Here is a 1,898-nt window from a genome sequence, read left to right on the forward strand (position 1 = left end):
GCCCCCTCCATAGATTTTCACCTTGGTCATATTGTTGTAGTGCTTAGGCGAAGCCCTGCATCGGTAACTTCATCAACACCATCACCAGGCCGTCGTTCTAACGGAACTCTACCTCAACCTCAGCTGGATCAAGAGTTCGAGGGACGTCACCGAGCTGAATAGGTGTAGATCGCGGAGGTGCCGTACTTTCGGTACTAGGATCGGTTGGATCACGAAGACGTTCGACTACATCAACCGCGTCACTTGACGCTTCCGCTTATGGTCTATGAGGGTATGCAGACAACACTCTCCCACTCGTTACTATGCATCACATAGATCTTGCATGATCGTAGGAAATTTTTTGAAATTACTGCGTTCCCCAACACCGAGAAGCTTACTTGCACCAACTACATATTGTGGCGTACGCAGGTGACGCCGCAGCTGAGAGGTGCTGGGGTCTTCGACTATGTCGATGGATCCACGGCGGAGCCCGTCAAGGTCCTGGTCACCACGAACAAAGACGGGAAAGAACACTCTGCGCCTAATCCCCTCCATCAGAGTTGGGTTAGAGAAGGTCAGCAGGTACTTGGATATCTGTTGAATAACCTCTCCAAGGAAGTTCTCGTGCAGGTTATGTCCATCACCACGCCGCACGAGGCTTCTCTGGCGAACATGTTTTCATCGCAGTCCCGATCACGGATCAACAAAATCCGGATCGCCCTCTCCAACGCACAGAAGGGAACCCAGACGGTGGCGGCCTACTTCGCTCACATGCGCTCGCTCGCAGATGAGCTCACCGTCGCCGGGAAGCCCCTCGATGATGACGAGCTAATCTCCTACATCACCAGCGGCCTCGACATGGACTACCAGCCGCTTGTGTCTGCTTTCGATGCACGCCCTGCTTTTGAATCGGTAACCCTCGATGATCTCTTTGCCCAGATGAACAATTTTGATCAGAGGGTTGCCCTCTTCCATGGCACAATCTCCGGCGTGGGATTCAAGTGCTCTGCAAGCGTTGTTGTTCGTGGCCGCGGTGGTGGATCCTCTTGCTATCGGGGACCAGCACGCGCCAAGGGCAAGCAGCAAGGTGGAAACAGCGGCGGCAGCAACTCATCTCGCAATGACGGTGGTCGCCCCTTCAACACCAACACTAGGGGCCCGTGCAACTCCACCTCCAAGTCATGGCCCAACGCTGTGCGCTGCTAGATATGTGGCAATCTGGGGCACATGGCGCGGGACTATTGGTATCGCTTCGATGAAGATGATGAGTCCTCTCAAGATGAGAAAGTTGTTGTCGCAGCAGATGGTTCCTACGGCATCGACACAAACTGGTATGTGGATAGTGGTGCCACTAACCACATCACCGGTGAGCTGGAAAAGGTGACCATGCGCGAGAAGTATAGGGGCCAGGACCAAATCCACACTGCTGCAAACGATGAAGGTATGAGGATTTGTCACGTTGGCCATTCAATTATTAAAAACCCCACTCGCAAAATTCATCTTAGGAAAATCTTGCATGTTCCTAGTGCCTCGAAAAGCCTTCTCTCCGTTTATCATATTGCTCTTGATAATCATGTCTTTCTTGAATTTCACCCATTCTTCTTTTTGATCAAGGACCAGGCCACGAAGAGAATCCTATTTTGAGTTAGATGTGTTCAAGGGCTTTACCCGTTGATTCCGTAGATTAGAAGGTTCAATAAATAAGCATATGGTGTCACCAAAATTTCGTCAACTCGTTGGCACCATCAATTAGGACATGTTTCTTTTTCTTTAGTAGAATGAGTGCTTAGGAAAAATAAGCTCCCCAATGTTTGTGAGCGTAGTTGTGAAACAGTTTGTGATTCATGTCAGCGTGCTAAAAGTCATCAGTTACCTTATCCTATATCTACTAGTGTTTCTATCAATCCATTGCAACTCAT

General features: G+C 49.9%; 1 pseudogene; it reads left to right on the top strand.

The window, feature by feature from the left end:
• The first annotated feature begins 789 nt into the window (after window positions 1-789).
• LOC123073103 (uncharacterized) lies at window positions 790-934 on the top strand (annotated as a pseudogene).
• Window positions 935-1,898: the final 964 nt, after the last annotated feature.

This window comes from Triticum aestivum, chromosome 3B (genome assembly GCF_018294505.1).
Source record: "Triticum aestivum cultivar Chinese Spring chromosome 3B, IWGSC CS RefSeq v2.1, whole genome shotgun sequence".
Taxonomy (NCBI): domain Eukaryota; kingdom Viridiplantae; phylum Streptophyta; class Magnoliopsida; order Poales; family Poaceae; genus Triticum; species Triticum aestivum.